Source organism: Patagioenas fasciata, chromosome 24 (genome assembly GCF_037038585.1).
Source record: "Patagioenas fasciata isolate bPatFas1 chromosome 24, bPatFas1.hap1, whole genome shotgun sequence".
NCBI classification, from domain to species: domain Eukaryota; kingdom Metazoa; phylum Chordata; class Aves; order Columbiformes; family Columbidae; genus Patagioenas; species Patagioenas fasciata.
The window spans coordinates 6,793,333-6,811,427 of NC_092543.1; positions in this window are offsets into that span (position 1 = coordinate 6,793,333).

Below are 18,095 nucleotides of genomic sequence, written 5' to 3' on the forward strand. Positions count from 1 at the left end.
TTGGCATTCCCTCAAAACTCCTACTACAACTGCAAAACAGAGTGATCAGGACTATTCATGGCTCTTAATCATCTAACCATGGGCATAACTATAAATATATGTGTGTGAAAATTGTATGTGTATGTCTCTATAGATGATGTATGTATCATTATTAGATCCCCAATGAAACACCAGGAGACAGCCTTTATTGCTTTGGTCACTAATTACATATAAGTTGATTGCATCAATCATCTCCCTGCATATCCAGCTGAGGCCAGTTCATAGCTATTTACAAGGTGATGGAAAGAAGAATAGGAGAACAGTTAACCGAGAAAGCCTGTGATTACTTTGCTTAGTGCTATTCAAAGGCACACTTTGCTATGAGCGGGGTCCATCCGTGATTCCATAGTTCTGGCAAGTGAACGTCTTCATGTTCTCTCCAGGACCCTGTCCTCACTCGTGCGTACCAATCGGTACTGACTCAAAGGCCCAAATCAGTGCTTGCACACATGCCTGGTGTCTGTTCCACTTTTCCAGTAACGCTCCTGAAGTCACAGTCATTTCATGTGAGTAGCCAACAGGAATTAGCGGCACAGCTTTGACTCTAACACTCTCAGGTGTATCTTCCCTACTGTCTGCTAACGTGTGAGTGTGCACACACTGCCAGCCTTTTATAAAGCATATATGCAGGTACTCATGGTGCAGAAGCCTGATTTTTACATTCACCCTAAACTTGGGCCAAACCTGGAATCAGCTGTTTTCACTGTTACAGATTACTGATAAGGCCTTGGTCATGTCATCTAGTGTCTTCAGGGGGCTTTCTTTCCAATTAATAACACAATGTCCTGTTTCCTTTAGGAAAACGTAAGCTCCATAAGGAAAAGAGTGTTTCGTTATCCATTTGTAATGTGCTTCAGTTTAAAGAGGCCATAGTTTCAGCTGGAATTTGCAGGTGTGGAGAACATGCACCAGTCCTTATGTTTGCTTGAAGTCCGCTGGCTGCTGGGGTCCCAGCCAGAGCACAGGTGCCCATCCCAGCTGTGGAGCGGGACACTGAAATGCTCTGAGGTCCCTTTGGCTCCCACTCCCCTGTTGAAACCACTATGAAATAATTATTACGTTGTGCTTTTAAAAGGAAACAGAAATTTCCCTCTTTACTGCCTTCTAAATGAACCTTATAATTTTCCCCTTGTCCGTTAGTGACACTATGCAATTCTCCCCCTGTCAAAATGTGCTGGTGGAGAGCAGGACTGCAGTCAGTGTCAGGAGGGATTTATCACCCTGTGTCTTGCCAGGGACCAGACACCTGCCTGCAATCTTGGGCAGGGCTGGGTACAACCCATTTGCCAGATGTCTGGCCATTGCCTTCCCACCTACTCTGTAATATCCCTTGTGCGGGGCTTGCTGTGGTTCAGCCCAGTGCTGATCTGCACAGCCTCTTGGAGATGAGTCCTCAGAGCCTTTCCTTTCCTTTCTCCTAGAAAAGACTCTATTAAGCTGCAAGCTTGGAAAACTCAGTTACATTACAGTATTCATCCCTCTGATCGTTAAATTACAGAATTAGGAAAGCATTTAGTAGTTTTGTGCCCTTCTCTGCTGTGGAATGGGTTCCTCTTTCATATCCGTTCATACATCTAAGATAGTCTGATTACTCTTGTGAACAGAATGAGCATCAGATGAACACACCACCTGGATATGATCAACGTAAATTTTCAGCTTATACTGATATAACGCAGAACCCTGGACTAGAAGCAATCGTCTGTCTCATCAGATATAGTCCTCTGCATACATGTGGTCCCATAATATGTGTCCACAAGCATGTTGAAAATCTCTTTATGCACGAGTTTTGGAAGCATTTTCCTAACACACGCGCATGCTAGGAGAATACATTTTAAAACAAGACAAAATGCTCCCAAGCTAAAGTAACCTGAGGGAAGAAAGCAAAACAGATCAAGGACATAACAAAATTCCTCAGTCACTGGAATAGCAGGGAATTTGTTAGGCAATCAATGATCCTATGAATCCTGCATGCAGGGCTGAACACTTGAAGGTTTCTTGCCTCTCTCTGATGCCTTTATTACCAGTCATTCATAAGAATGCAGCATGGGCTGGAAAGCAAGTACATTGTGGCATTTAGCTATCTGTGGTTATTAAGGAATGCAGAGTCCTGCAGCCCTGGCCGTCTTGACCTTGACTTTCCTTCTCGCTTTTTCTGTCTTGCATGAAGAACGTGAGCCCCGTTGGGATCCATGGGTGAGAATGGGTAATTGGTCCCTCGGTCTCTGTGCGATGTGCGCTGTGACGCACGAGCCGGGGGACTGGGGAGCCGCGGGTGCTGTGCAGAGCGCTGTCAGCGCGGCGTGCGCTGCGGGGCTCAGCGCCGGCAGGGGAAGGCACAGTGGGAAGGGTGGCAGCCGCCTGCGTCTCTCAAGTCTTGAGGTTAACAGCATGATTAAAATATTAAGAAAGCAAGTGTCATCGAAGTGAAATATTGTGCCCCTGCCAGCATAAATCCCTGTGCAGCTCCTAGTGTTATCTGACAGGTTCCTCCGGAGATCACAGTCCCCATGTCTGCAGGGGAAGTCACTCACCAGGGTAGCAAACGCAGCTCGTCAGACTCATTTGCTGCTCCCTCTGCCTGGTTATGCCCTGCTGTAGTTCACTTGACATCTGCTGAGTGAGTCTGGAGAGAGCGGAGAGGTCTCCATCCATTTTCCTTGCTGGTGTCAGAGGTGTGCAGGTCTGACTTGTGCCACGGGCTTGAGAGCAGGCTCATCTGCCCCACAGAGCAGCCTTCCTGCCATAAGCTCGCTGTTTCTGTATTGCTCCAGGGAAAAGAGATACTAGAGGTGACACCGTCTGCTCTCGCCAGAAAGCACAGGCTGAAGGTGGAGAGGCTTTGTGAAGCTGAAAGTGTGGCCTCAGGACCTGAGCCCCTTCTCAGTCTTTACGCGTCTGTGTGAAATCAGTGCTTATTCATATATCCTTTGTCACAAGCAGGTGAAGTGCTAAAGCAGGTCTGAACTCTAAAGCAGTCCTTAAAGTGTAGTCCTGGCTTTGGTGAGGCAAGGATTTAAAAAGCAAATAAAAAGGAGAGGGGGAAGATCTGAATACAGAGATTTTGGGGCCCATTTATACCTCAGTACCATTGGAGCGGATGTTGTTGTTGTAATGTGATTACTGTTGTAAATTAAATATCTCGCTTGCATAGTGGTTTTGTTTAGGAGCTTCAGGTACAGTTCAATCCCTCTGGTGCTTGGAGAAGAATAAGAACTCAGTAGAAAGATTGTATTCTCAGTTTAAATTAAACATGCCAGGAGAATAAAGAGCGAACACAGAAATGATGCAAGGAGCAAGGGTGGTTTATCACGATGGGCTGCAGATGCAGCCCCCAGGTACATCTGCTGCTTCACTGGTTTCTTTGCAAGGGTGTTCTCAGGAGAGCAGGGAAGGAGAGCAAGGGTTTGGCTTTGTGCGTGTTTGCAGGTTGCTCCTCCGGGCCATGAGAAAGCTCCAAAATGGCAAACAAATGATATAATAAGCTTCTTAGGGCTTGGCAGCCCTGTGTATTTGGAAGACGCTCAGCAGCCAAGAGGTGCGGGGAGGATGGGAAATGAGTGAACCAAACCAGCTCCTGTGCCAGCCTGGCTGCAGGACCAGCTTCACACCACTACTCCTGTTTTAACCTGGGATTAAAATTGCGATTGAAAACAGAGTTTCTGGAGGACGGCTGGATCATCACAGCTGCTTTGGAACCGGCAGATTCAGTGCTTATCAACTTCTGCCAGTGTTTCACCACCATCATCACACACACAAATACAAGCAACATCTTGGTTCCAAAAGCCCAAGCCAGGGATTTGTCTCGCTGTCAGATCTGATGGAGCTGAGCAGTGGTACGGCCAGCCATAGGGTATGTATGGTGCCCAAACAGAAGCAGGTGCCTGGACGAGCAGGATGGAGGTGGGGGTGGTGCCAGCAGAGCTTAGTTTTGCCTTTAGGAAGAGCTTAGTTTTGCCTTTAGGAAGAGCTTAGTTTTGCCTTTAGGAAGGCTGCTGGCCTTCCCTGGCATAAACTGGAGGCAAATTAGGGCTAGAGTTTATTTCAGTGCTGCCTAGGTCACATTTCCATGGCATAAGGCGCTTGCTGACCAGCATGGGAAATGGGGCCAGCAGGAGGGTGAGGTGGGGTCTTTTTAGGACAGATGAGTCTTTTTAGCTGGTCAGAGGGAAGAGAAATGCATTTCTTCCTGTCTGAAAACATCTAAATGGTTGTGAATAATACTGCATTAACCCTCAGGGCTGGATCAAAAGGGCCTTGCACACCTCTTCCTCAACCCATTTCCACGAAAGGTTTTTTTTGTCACGTTTATAAGCAGCCAACACAGAGAAGAAATTTGCATATAAATAACCTGCCAGCACAGAAAGGCTGCAAGAGGCACCTGGTTGCTACTTCCTTGATTACTTATTTAAGCAAGGTACAAGCAGGGTGCTGCTGAGGGCGGCCCTGCTGCAGGCCAGGCTCACCCCAGTGGCCACCCTGCCCCTGTGAACACGAGCATTTGTGTCTAGACCAAGAGTTTGGAGACAGTTGGTTGTGGCCTCGCTATGAAAGGGTGGGAGCAAAGATGCTGTGTCCCCCCACAGGGAAAGATGCTCTCGAACTCTCCTTGTTTGTGGACTTGGGATTAGCAGGGATTTAGTAACCTGTAGGAGAAGGGCTGTGCTGTCACTGCAGGTGTGTTATCCTGACATATCTGACACCTGCGACTGCCAACTGGATTAGTGATACCTGGGGCTGGGAGGCTTTGATAGAGGAGAGAGAAGGATGGACACTGAGCAGGGTGACCCTGATGGGCCAGGGAGAGGAGGAGAAATACCAGAGGGTCTAGGGTGGAGGACAGAGCTGGGGATCAGTATGGTCCTGGAGAGGGATGGATAGATAACAGAAGAGGTAAGAAGCATCAGGGTTACCAGCTCACAGGGGGTACTGATGCTACAACAAGCGGGTAGGGAATCAAGAAGGGAGATAAAACATGTTTGCAAGGCATATGAGGCTTTCTTTGTTTCACACACACCCCTTCTGTGTAAGTAAAGATAATGAAACAGAAACCATTACTATAATATCAGCTAGGGGCTGGAGGGCACGTCCCAGCAAGAAAACATAAGACCCAGGCTAATCTGGCTAAACATCCAAACACATTCCTGCCCGGATTTAACACGTGCACACACACATAAAAGTTTATGGCAAAAACAAAGGTGCTAAAAGAGAGCGCGATGAACTGGATGAAGTAAAGACTGAATTGCCTGCAGATAGGAGAGAAGGCAAACCAAATGATCTTGTTCACCTGAGCAGCCCTCCCATTTCTGAACAGTCTGAGTCTAGTCCCTGACGGCTGATTCCTTCGCTATGCCCTAACCTTTCATCCTCTGAGAACAGCTGCATTCGGGGAGGTGAGGGGACCTGGTCAGCCATGCAGGAGACACTGCCATGTCCTGGGAGAGTGTCCAGGCTTGTTCAGCCCATGGGTGGCTCCTACAGCCCCCCGAGCATGGGCAGCTTTCACCTGCCTAAAGACCTGGGGCCGGTATCAGAGCTTTAGTGCATGTGGACTCAAGCTCATTCCTTGACCTTAGAGAACAGGGGGGGAAAGTCCAAGAGGACAGGAGATCTAAAGAAAGCTGGTATGCTAGCTGAAAAAAAATGAAGACAAAGACTGAAGGGACTGTTTGTGCAGACTGATGGGAGATACTGACCCCAAAAGGGGAGCTTGAGCCTAAGTTTTCTCAGCAACGCAGCTGTGAGTGGGGTGGCTGATAGCAATGATCATACTGTAAGGACCCAACAACCTGAAGTGCAGACACAGCTCTGCTCCAGATGAACCCCCTGCCAGCTACTGCATTCAGCAGTACTTAAGAGGGAAAACTCTGTGCCTTCAAAAGTAAACCCCAGGTTTTCCCAAATTGGCAGGAAAAAGGACTCATTCCACAAATATAGTCTCAGAATGTGAGTACAGGACTCAAGTTCTCATCCAAGTATGGCTGTGGGAGCACTAGAAAATCACAATTAGGGTTATGTGGGGAAGTGTTTTCAAGATCTCAGATGCTCCACTTGTGCTGTGTTTCTTTCAAGCTTTTTCAAGCGTCAAGAAATTCTGGTGCTTGCTATCTGTAAGCAAGGCCTATAGTCTGTGCCAACCATTTACAGTCCATGCAGAAATCTGTCCTGGGACAGCAATGCTCAGGTTCTGCTCCATCCTCCCCATCCAGCGAAGCAGCCATAGGCTTGAATCGATAATCTCTGCAGGACCGTACAGATAATTAGACAACCAAGCATTGACAGGCAGCTTGGGCAGCATTTACCTGGGGTTCAATGCAGAAGGGGTGTTTTTCAGACTATCTGAAGTAATATACCCAAGCTAGGGTCTCTCTACAATGTGGCCTTAACATAACGCTGGCTTTCTTTGGAAGAGCCCAAGGATTCTACTCTATTTCTTTCTATTTTACATAGTACAGGGGAAAAATGGGTAGAAAATGACAGAAGAACAAAACAAGTCTGAAAATAAGCTCCTAGTCTTGTTTTTGTTCCCTCACTGGATCCCTTTGGCTGTGTTGTTTTACAGTGGCTGACATTCTCTCGTGGGCATAATCATATTGATTACATTAACATTATTCTGCAGGATTAGCAGTGTTGTTCTGAGGCCAGGGAAAACAAAAGCAAAACAGCTCTGCTGGACTAGGGGTAACTGAACAGAAGGTTCTCATAAATAACACACACAGGGCTGTGTGTGGGTTTGGTTTATTCTCGGGGGGGAGCCGGGGGGCTGATGGAAGTAAAGAGATGCTGCAAATGTTGAGGTCTGAGCAGTAGAGCAAGTCAACTTAATTCCCTTCAATTTCTCCGCATTTGCTCCCCTTCCTCTGTGCCTGGCTTCACCTTACTGTGTATGAATTTCAGTGTATCACCAGTGCTTCTATTCCACCAGGGAATTTCCTCATCAGCATTGTAAAATGCCTCATTAGGAAGGAAGCAGGCAGAGCAGGCTTTGCTGAGACACAACCTAGGGGTGTGATATTGGCTTTTCTTTCGCTCTCCTTTGACTCAGATGTGCTGCTTTCATCACTGATATTTTGCTTGAGTTGACGTACTATATTCATCTATCAGATATGGGGAGAATTGTATTATTAACACCCTTTGCCCTGCACATTGAACTGAGAGACCCCTAAAGGCAGCGTGTCCTCTTCCCCAGCACAGAAAGGCCCTTGCTAATAAGGACGTATCAGCTTCCTCTCCCCCATTTAGTCTCCCTCTTTATAGATGTGTCAGACACTGAGCTTATATTTTCAAACATCCTGTTGCATGTAAAGATGCATTTAAACAGCTTGACCTGTGTGGTGGGAGTAAATGTTTCACTTAGGAGCTTCCAATGGAAACTTAGTCCACTTGTCCTCTATCTTTCTATTGCACGGGACGAGGTTATTTCATCAGATTTCATTTTCTTGACTACTTTTTTTTTTAATTATTTTCTTAAAGCTTCACCTTCACAAACCATGTGTTTATCTTTAAAATCAGGAAGAAAAGCTCTGGCTCCCCCTTTGCACTTCCATTAAAAATTCTAAAAGCTATGTAGCCTTAGAGAATAGCCTTTCTAGAGACATGAAAAAGAATTGCTGATTTATTTATTATTTATAGATCTCATTATATTTTAACTCCAGGGGGTGGCAAACACAGGATAGACTCCGTCAAACAACTTGTGGGCCCTCCAGTGGTACTCGCAATGTTTCTGCACCAAAGAAGGTAGCAAAAAGCAGCCCAAGCACCAGCGTAAAGCAAGGACAGATAGAGCGGGTTGTTTTGGCACAATGTGAGTCTCAATGTTCTGAGACAATAATAACGATGCCGGTTTGGGCAGAACAGCTGGGAGTTCTTTTGCAATGGGTTTCAGTGAGGTGGCAAAGCCAGGAGAGAAGGGTTTTGTCAGTGTATAACAAGCAGAAAAATGGCCTCAAAATATGTAAGGCTTTGTGAGCAGGGGCGCAGAGGAGTCGTTTGGAAATGCGCTTGGATATCTGTTGGTTTTCTCATCACATGGACTACGGTCGCTGAGTTTTGCTGCTGAAACTCCCTGTGGATCAGACTGGAGAGAGGGGATGGACAAACGGGAGCTGTTGTCATGCTGCTGATGGCGACATAAATATAGATCTGAAGATACATAGAGGAGACTACTGCCTTGCTGATCTTATTTCCAACACCCAACCCTTGAAGCTTCCAGTGTTTCCTGGTTTTAGGGGGTTTGTGATGACTGCAGACAGGGGAGCTCTAAGAACTGGCAGCTTTCAGCTGATTGCAATTCCATATCAAAACTTTGATTAAACTTTCTCAACATCCTACTAGTTTGCATAATTTGTGTGGATTTATTCTGCGTCTCAGCAATATATCTGATTATTTATGGGTGCTAACAGCCGATTACAATTAACTTTGATGAATGTAAAGCTTTCTGGAGGAAGGAGAAAAATATCCCCTCCCTTTGCTATAATTTATAACACAGGTTAGTTTGTGAGTACAAATAAATAGAACCAGGTCATAAAATATCCTGACTCAAGGCACTGGGAGAATCTTTGCATTACCCCATCAAGTGGTGTGAACCAGAGTAACTTCAACAGGATTCAAGGAAATGCACAGACTTGATTCAATGTGACAGTCTGGTCCTTAAATCTGTTGTTTTCTGCTGATTAGAACTTTACCAGATGTTTAGGGGGGTGTGCTAATTTATGTAGATTTACGTGCGCTGACAATATTAACGTGGGTGCTAGTGCATGCACAGCAAGAGGATGGGAAGAAAATCATCTAATCATCAGAGATGTCCATAGCAAGCAGAGGCTGTGGTCTCCTGAGCAGCTTTGCCTGGGGAAGCAGCTCTCTATCCAAGCTAATTGAGAAATCATTTTAACCTGAAAAGTGAGAAATACCGTGCCTGAACACAGTGCAGCCGTGAAATGCAGTAATACCCGGGAAGGTTTGCTGTTGAAGTTCTGCAGCAAGGGGAAAAACAACCCCTCCTGTGAAAGCTCGGTAAAGCACGCCACCAAACCCAAGTACCATTCCCTCTCCTCTGATGGGACGTGGTTATGCTTGTCCAACCAGCAACAAGCCTGTACAGGCTCTCAGGTTCAGCTGCCTTATTTTGCCCCATCCCTGCCCCAACCACATCTGCCTTCTGAGCAGAGGGCTTGTTTATCTCGAGAGGATCCGGCCAGTTCTGCTGCCACAGAGACTCCAGCACAGTCTCTGCAGCCGATCCGCAAGGGCTGGTGTGGCAGATCCCTTCCCTAGAGCTGTGGGTCTGTGGCCCAGCTTTTGCACCCGGTGCTGGCACAGCTCAAGTCCGATCGCGTGCTGGAAACGCTCTCCTAAGCAGCTCTGTAGTCTTTCTGCCTTCTGAGAAACAAACTTGTCATGAAAGGGGCCGCTCGCTATTGTCTTGCTTCTGCTACTGACCCGAGGATAAAGATCTTGCATGGAACATTTTATCAGCTGTAGTGAATGTTCTGTTTTTATTAATTCTATTTGGGATCAATAATTAATGCTGCTGCCTCCTTTACAATGCCACTCAGTGTGAGAGGAGCATGGAGGCAGGCTGGTTTTCCTTAGCTTACTGTCAGAAGAGATTGGTGTTCCTTGTAGTCTTAAAGTTTATAAGGGTTCTCATACTAGGAAGCTCATTTCCTTGTTAGGGTCAGCAAGTTTAGGCAGATTGGCAAGGTATGTAATTAGGCATATAATTCCCATCACATTCTTCCCCTCCCCTTTCACTTTGCCCTTCATCAAGACCAAGTCATTTAACTTGAAAGAGTATGTTTTTACTTCCAAATCTGAGAGGGTCCAACAGCGATAAGCCTGACCCTAATACTGGGACACTCAGCTGCAAGGAGGGTAGATCTACCTGCTCGACTTCATGGAGAGCTCAGGTTTATTCTAAGGCCTCATTCAGGCTGTTTTCTCTCTCTTGGTCACTATGCTTATGCCATGCTTTGGGGGAAGTCTCCCAAGGCTCCTTGCTGAGCATTGGTGTCGGTTGGTGTGGTCCTCGTGACTCAGCCTGCGGCTGTGCTGGGAGCTCTCTGATTTATGACCACATCCCTGCTGGCACGCTGGGAGCTGCAAGGACTGGCTGACACCCAGCTCACAAATCCAGCGGGGAAGCTGTCGTGCCAAATGCCTTGCATCAATTACTGAGCTGGTGTCTCTGTGGCCGCATCTCAGAGGCTGCTCCTCCTGAGCATGTCTTGGCTTCTCCGTGAGCCCATCATTTATCCGAGCTGCGAAGCAACAGCCGCTTTTGTTCCGGTTTTGCTTCAAGGTTGCTTACTTTATATTGCACAAACACAGGAGACAGCTCATGTATGAACCGGTCCGCTTCCCCTTGGCTGTGTCCCACACGTGGAGACAGCAGCTGACTGAAGTTCTCAACGTGTGGACAATCCAGGTCCCTGCACGACCTGCTGGAAACTCCTCCTGCCTCTGCTGTCTTTGTGGTTTCTTGCTGATGTTTCCACTTCCATCTACAGATTTTGCAAATGGTATTTTTTTTCTCTTTTGGTGCCCAGTAACTTCTCTTTGGATTGCATTGTAATTGTTTAGTTAATGGATCATGTGAAAGATCTTAATTCAGTGTGGTGGTCAGTCCTCACCCCACACTTGAGCCTTGCACAGAGGCTGCCCCAGATCATTAACTGCACTACAGCACTGCCTTGGCCACCCTCAGCCTTTGCAAATAGACTCCTCCTCACTTGAGTACCCAATTCTCTTTGATTTTGCCTCATCCTCCACCGAAGACTTAAATGGGATTATACTGTAGCCCTCCAGATAGCCACAGACCCCAAACATGAAAATGACAGAGCTTCCTGCCAGCATAACTGAATAGGGGATTCAGAGACTAATTAGATGGGGAGACTGGGAGCAAATACGTAAATGCCAAGACAGCTATTGTAAAAAACATTTTTAGATATTTGTACTGCGGGATTTCTTGATTTGCCGCCAGGACCATGAGGTTGATCTCTCTTATCTGTCAGGAAAGAAAAAGATAAATTACGTGCAAAGCAAACCAGCAGTTGTCTGGTTTTGTTTTTCAAATATGGTGAAAAAGGGGGAGGACAGCTAAGCATCACTCAATTAAGAGGAATATGAATGAAAGGAAACAAAACAAACCAAAATGGGTTTTAAAATGATCAGCAGTCTGATCTCTGAACACCATGCACCTGGACATACAACGGTGTGAATGGTTAACATCTGAAAGATGTACAATGTGTGTACATCTAACCAAGGCTGCTATACACCCCCCTTCTACAGAAAACAAGCAATGAGAGGTTTGGGGTTGGGGGTTTTGGGGTGGTTTTATTGAGTTAGAATTAGAAACTCCTGTCAAAAGCAGTTTGACAAGTGCTGCTTAAAAACGTGATGCAAGGAATAACAGACAAGAGGGGTCCATGTCCATTCTGTGGCCCTCAGGACCTTGTCTGGGTCCTGGTGCTGTGTGTCTGGATGCACAGAGGTTTGCAGAACGCCACAGAAATGCACAGCGTTCTCTGTCGGAGACATTGGGTGTTCGGAAGGGCTGACAAGCTACAGCCACAGAGGTGTTGTTGTGAACAGTGTCCCCCTGGTGATATGCTCAGGGTGACCCTGGACAAAGAGCTCCCTGCTCTGCCCATCGCATCAGGTTTACAGGGGACTTGGGGCTCTAAAAGCTGCTGAAACAACAGCCTCAGGCAGGAACTTGTGTTCTAGGGCAGGTAACAGAGTTTGTAACATGCTGACTGGCAGAAATAAAGGAAACTGGCCTTACTGGTAATGTAATTGCCATTTCAGATCACCCAAACAACCTGTGAAAAAGAAGTTGCCTAGAGGAGAGTCTGCCCTTTGAGTAAAAGCTGAAGGAAATTACTGTGGTACCTCAGGGGAGGCTCTAAAGAACTGATTTAAGATGGGTCAGAACAGTTCTTAGCACAAATTGCCCTGTGTAATTTCTTGTCTGCTGAGCGCCAGCCGCTCTCCACTCTCAAATCCCTGCATCTCCAAGAACCTTTCCCCCATGATCTCTTTTCATCCTCCTTTCCTGAACTCTTCACCCATCTGCTTTAAGCAGAAAGTATCTTTTCCACCTGCTATGAAATACAGATGTGCCGTTGTCCTGAAAGAGGAAACAGCCCCTTGCACAAAAGTGAATTTCCACGTTGCTTGAGCTCCAGCTCTGCCTTTTGAGCCCATCAGGGATGCGCTTCCAGACAGGAAAATCCTGAGTGGCTGAACTGCATCCCACAAGCAAAATTATAAATACTCTGAAAGGAAAATAAAAAGAACAAAGACAATAATTTCCTTTGAGCTGGAATCTTGATTGATCTGCCCCATGACCACGTTTTCCCTGTGGCATAATTCTTACCAATTGATACGAACAAAGTTAAAAGGAGATTCCATCTAGGAGCCACAAAGCAGCCGTAATCATGCTGACCAGTATTGGTTGACCAATGTTAGCTTTTCTGTCTGATGAACTTTAACGGCATGCAGAACTGGCAACCCCTTGCAATACTAAATGCATTGCTAGTTTGGTGCAGGAAAGCTCGTAAGCAGCTCTCTGTTTGGGGGCTCTGTGCTCTTCACAAAGTCTCTCAAAATCTGGTCGTTCCTTCTCTCATCCAACCTTCCATCACTGCTCCACAGCCCCTTGGAGCTCTCTGAGCTGCTCAGAGGAGGACATTGTCATTTCTGCTAGGGGGGACACCCGTCTCTCACTCTATAATATACTACAATAATTCAAGAGCGTTTCCAGAACTCTTTTATTTGAAACCACGAAGGTTCTGGTATTATCATACCAGGCATTATCGTTGCCTCTGGAGAATGAAGGATGTTTCCTCTGAGTGCACAGGTATAATTAGGAAACACTGGGAAGTAGCTCATATTTGGAGCTCAAGCGGAGTTCACAACCTGTCTTGGTTTAGTAGCCAGTGGGAGGGCAGCTTGCCGCAGCTCGGTATGGCCTTTTCCTGGTCATCTTGAGGTCTCTGTGCTCTGAGAGACAGGAGATTCAGCTTCTGCTTGCTAGGAAAATTCACATGAGGTGAGTCAGGCACTTCCTAGATGGCTTGTACTCATGTTTCCAGTGAGCACGGTATGAATGGAGCCAGCCCACGCAAAGCCTTCTGCACTGGTTCTAAAGAGGTTCTGGCTATGGGGCAGATCCAACCCAAACAATTTCCAGTGTTCACAAGCTTGTCCACTCAGACACATCCAGCTGTAATATTTTCTGCATCTCCTGGCCCACAGCGCTGTAAATTCTGGGAAACTGGTGCTGAGGCATTAGCCATGACAGCTAGAGCTTTCTGTAATTCTATAAAGGAATTTATCGTGGGAACCAAGATAAATGAGATGTGTGCAGGTTGAAATTGGGGCATGGAGTCAGGAAGGCAATCCTTGTGCTCGAATTTCGTTTCCAAAACAGTCATGATTGCAGCTCTGCCGCTTCCTATCTCCAGCTGTACAGACAGGGACCTCCACTTGTATAAACTATGATAGATCTTCTCCATCTTTTTCAACTAAAGATCGTCTGGCTTTTATAGGGGGGAGGAGAAAACCCACAGACCTTCCTGTGTAGCACTGCATCAGTGACTTTTACCTTCAGCCATGTCAAAATTACACTAGACTTTTGAACATAGACTTATTTTCATTTTGCTTGCACTGTGTTGCTGCAATGTGTGGAGGTTTTTCTCTTCGGTGTTACAGACTGCTGCCTGTGGTTTGAGTGAACCGCAAACTCACTCTGGTATTAACTGGTTGGCAGCAGAGCCCGAATCTTTTGTGGTGGTAACTGCAGAGCCACATCAGCTCTGTTTGTAAGAGACCTTGCTATGGCTGCTGCTTCAAATCTGAGCTCTTCACCCTCAGTAGCTGTGACTCCAGGTCTATGAGGACCTGGCTCTCTCCTGCCCATCGCTCTTGGGGGTACTGGATGGCTGGGATTCAGCCCTGAGCTCTGCTTGTTATCTGGTGCGGATGGAGGGGCAGGGATGCGGCTTCTCCTCCTTCTCATGGCTGCAGCGGGTGGAGTGGGAGCCTCGGAGATGTCTTGCCATTAAGCGGTGTGATTTAGTCTCTGCTCGAGGTTTTAATTTTGCCCAGCTGTGTCTGTGTGCATTTAGATTAATCCTGTTAGCTGGCAGGAGCGGGGCTGCCTGCTGTTTATCAAGAGTGCTTGTGTGATTTCTACTTGATAAGCGGTTGTTCTTGGAGAGGAGCTTTGCAGGCTCCCTCCTCGCTGTGGCTGGGCTCCCTAGACCTCTCTGGGAGTGGGAAGGGAGCAGGATGGCTGACACAGGAGGGGAAGGGGACAGTGCCTTGGTCACCCAGAGGGCACCGATGTGGCGTTTTGTCGTGGTAGAAACGAGCCAGTTTACGTGCGTTGGTTTGTGCCACTGCCTGGCTGGCTTTGTGACCTTTTTTGCATGGTGTTTTAGTCATTTGCAATGAGCAGAAAGAGAGAAATTCAGCCTCACCGCATATGACAGCAGCATCTTAGAAACTGAAGAGTAGGGACTCTACCTCTGCCAGGGAAAGTATGGACTAGTTATTGAAATTAATTGCTCTTTTAACAAATTACCGCTCATTAGCCAAGCTACTGTGACTATGTGCACACTCTTAGCCTGTCTTATCTATGAAATGAGAAGATATTACCCTTTAAAAAACTCCTAATGATGAACATAATGGAGTCGACTGGCCATAACTCTATCAGCATATGATGAAAAGTGATGCCCTGTGTTCCTAACAGCCATACTAATAAAACATAATAATACAGCACCCGGCTTTGAACTCCTGCATGGCTGGTTCAATATAGACTGTCTTGGTGAATCCTACTGCAAACCAAGGAGTTAGGTCCTGTGGTTACAGAGATGGGGGCCCAACCCTGCTGTCCTAGGGTGGAGAGATGAGCTCTGGATTTTTATTTGTACACAAAGAGGTTTGTGACCTTGTTCGTATATCTCATGAGTCTAAGTCAGTCCTAGACCTTTAATTGCACATATTTCAGTGGAACTTTGTGTTAGATGTGACTGGAAGTGGAGCGTCTAGAGGCATTCAAATGGGGATTAATCATTCCTCTGGGTAATGAAAGCACAAAGTTATTGCATGAGTTATGAAGGACAAAAGTCCCTTATGCCTACTGAACATGAGAGTATGCTGGGATGAGGTTTATGGTCTTTATTTTTTCCCTGTATTTCCTGTGCAGCTGTTCTTTTAGCAGAAGCTAATGGATTTGGGAATATTCACTCATTACACCTCCCTGAAATTATTTTTCTTTAAAGTATATCAAACAATAAATGTTTCAGCTGGGAAAAATCTTCCTTTTCTCATACTATTATTTTTTTCCAGAAAATACGTTGCTCTGTTTAGGTTATTACATCTTTCCATCATCTCCTAAGCATTGCACACAGAATATTAACCTTATTAACCGTATCCTGTGTATCACTGTCAGCATTGTTTTCCCGTGGTGAGTTTATATATCAATTCAAAAGCCACGTTGTGGATGTCCATCTGCACCCCCCCAATACTGTGATGATACTGCCTTGCTGCCTGTCCCCTTGTTTTGATCAAGAGGTGACCTTTCAGCCTGTGTGATTCCCATCCCAATAATGTGCTACACAAGAAGGGCAGGGAAAATCCCTATATCCCTCATATCCTCCGCATTCACGGGCAAGACCGAGGTTCCCAGTGGTGCCTGCAGTCTCTTTGGGTAGGAGATGGAGCTGTGCTGTAACTCCATGTTCCCTACACTAATGACACCTTTAATCTGCCAAGTGGTTTTCAAACGTGCTAAGATGCCTGCACAACAGTTGTTCTTGGAGGAGCATTTTTACGAGATCGGACTGTAGAACTCTTTGCTGCCACATACTTTTGAGCTAAGGGACAAGTGGATTCAAAATGGGATTAGATATGTTTGAGGAAAATAATCCTCTCCCGGCTGGAGATTAGACCTCAAGTTCCTGCCTTGCTACAAACTCCTCTTTTGACCTTAAGCAAATCTCACCTCCTCTGTGCTTCTCTTCCCTGTGGTTGGAAAATGGGGATTCACATTTGCCGTAAGTGTTAGGAAAATACATGCGGCAGAGACCCCGATGCTGATGCTCAGCTGTTATACTAATAAGAAGCCACATCAGACATGTAGCTAATAGGATTTAAGATTACTAAAAGTGGCATTAATTAAGGACATAAGCTAAGTACTAACTGACGGGGTTAGGAGGAAATAACTCTCCCTCAACACAGTTTATTCCACATCTGCCTACTGGCACCTTCCCTCGAAGCATCTGGTGCTGTCAGATGGGTTACTGAGCCAGATGGACTTGCTCTGCAGTTCACTCTAACGTTGTCTTTATTCTTGCATCTTCTGACTGATTTCCTCCTAAAAGTTTCCATTTGCTCTGTGTCGGTGGGGATTGCTTTACTGTGGAGCAGAATCTATACCCTGTCTGTGTGGAAACCTGGTATGTGCAACAGGCTAGATTGGGACTTTTTTTTTTCCCCCCTAATAAAATTGGAAGTTTTAAATGAATATTGCTGGCTGGTGGTTAGACTCTGGTTATTTAGCCAAAATGGAGTATGATGAATGAGAGGGAGGAAGAACTACAGAAGATTTGTTTCTTGGGAGCACGTGGCAGTACAGAAAGGTCGAGGCCACAAGTCTGTGTTACCGGCACATGCCTGTCTGCACTAAATGTGCATCTCAGGTCCCTCTTGCCTGTTCTCCTCCCCACCCAGTCCCCACTGCTCCACATAGGTCCTCATGTACCTTTGGCCCTCACATCGTCAACCAGTTCAGTATCTTGCCAGGAGCAGCTGGCTGGTGTGTTCTAATTAGAGTGGGAGTAAATTATATCACACTACAAGAACCTGACTTTTTCACAATGGCTTGGGGAAAATTGAAAGACTAGCATTTTCAATTTAAGGTTTAGTTAGATAATGCCTGTTGGTGCCAGTAGATTACAGAGTGGATATTAAATCCTCCAGGATTTGCAATGGGAAAGTACTCACAGAATCCATAAGCAGGCAGGAGAGCACGGCTATGGAGCTATCGTCCCCTGGAGGTCCTGAGCGGGAAGAGAAAATGTGAAGTAAATACTTTCTTTGAAGGAGGCTTCACATATGCAGGCTGTGGCCTTTAAAGGTTTCCCTGTTAAGAAGCTTTCTTGCTTTTGACAGCAGCCAAATGGCGTGTGAGAAGCTAACGGGGGCTGTCAAACTACTGGAGCAGCGAAGGCAGGGCTGGACTCCTGAGTGCTGATGCTGTGGGGTTTGAGACGGGTCCCTCTCTCAGATCCCACAAAAATATCTTGTGTGTGTGTCCCTGTAAAGCCAAGATAGTTGTCTTGTGGCACCCGAGTTACAGGGACCCGGTGGGGCTGTGAGACGTGGGCCTCACTCCTCCAAGGAACAGAGCGTCTGCTGTTTGTCCAGGAGAGCTGAACAAGATAAAGCAGCTTTTCCTTGCGACAGGTAGCAGGGTTACTGGTTGTATCATATCTGCAGATCCTGTGTGTTTCCTAATCATTTCCAGCCCCAGTCCCATGTGCAACCTACCCATGCAACTTAGCTGCCTCTTGAAGGCAGGTCCTAAGCTCCCCCCAACTTTCTGCAATGTCCAAGGCAGAATGTGCCCTTGACTGGGAGCCTGAAACTCGTGTCGCTGTGCCCGTTGGCTCCAGCATGGCCTGGAGGAAATGCTCTGTTATCCTGCACCGTTTCAAGGTGTAGAGCCTGAGGAGCTAAAAGTCTACAGATCAGATTCTTGGCAATGAAAATTCAGAAGCTATCATAGGCTTTGATTTGAGCATCCCAATAGTTTTATTAGGAGTGCGTCCCTGTATTTTATGCTTGCTAATTAGCAAATTCAAACACTTTATTTCCGTGTTATCTTTGTGCAAGAGTGTGGCAAATTTATGTCATTAAAATATTGCAAAAATTTAAAGGTTCACGAGCAATTAGATTTTATTATTCTTGTTTATGCCTCTGAAGAGCTGTTCATTTAAAAAACTTTATAGTTGGTCTGTAGAGAGATAAAACAGTGGCCTGCCTTGCTC